Genomic DNA, 366 nt, shown 5'->3' with positions numbered 1-366 from the left:
GAGCTTTGTAAACAGCTCAGAGTAATCATGTCATCTCCTTAAGAACGATATGATCGCCAGAACAAATTTACCAAGATTTTTGAAAAGGTCCTGTTCTCATGATCTCTTAATATGGTAACTTACCAGTAAAGACTGTATGTGTGAAAGAGGCCAAACTCTTCCTCTGCATATGCTGTGAATTTGAATTGCTTAACGTTCATCTGGGAAAACTGTGTGCATTATCTCACAAGATTTGTAACGTAAATCATTTAAAACCTTTGTCAACACAGCAGAATACATCAACCCATGTCTAAATATGCCATTTATTGTACATCGCGATTTCAAAATAAAAGTTTCTGAGTTTGCATGTGGCCAAATATTAAAATT

At 35.0% G+C, this 366-nt stretch overlaps 1 protein-coding gene across 1 annotated transcript in view; it reads right to left on the bottom strand.

Annotated features, from left to right (window-relative positions):
* LOC107713351 (WD repeat-containing protein 48-like) overlaps positions 1-366 on the bottom strand; it is a 14,807-nt gene that overhangs the window by 6,205 nt on the left and 8,236 nt on the right. The window lies entirely within an intron of this gene.

Source organism: Sinocyclocheilus rhinocerous, unplaced genomic scaffold (assembly GCF_001515625.1).
Source record: "Sinocyclocheilus rhinocerous isolate Xijiao unplaced genomic scaffold, SAMN03320098_v1.1 scaffold1575, whole genome shotgun sequence".
In the NCBI taxonomy this organism is placed as follows: domain Eukaryota; kingdom Metazoa; phylum Chordata; class Actinopteri; order Cypriniformes; family Cyprinidae; genus Sinocyclocheilus; species Sinocyclocheilus rhinocerous.
The sequence above is the reverse complement of the archived record's forward strand: the minus strand, read 5'-3'. Positions and strand labels throughout refer to the sequence as shown.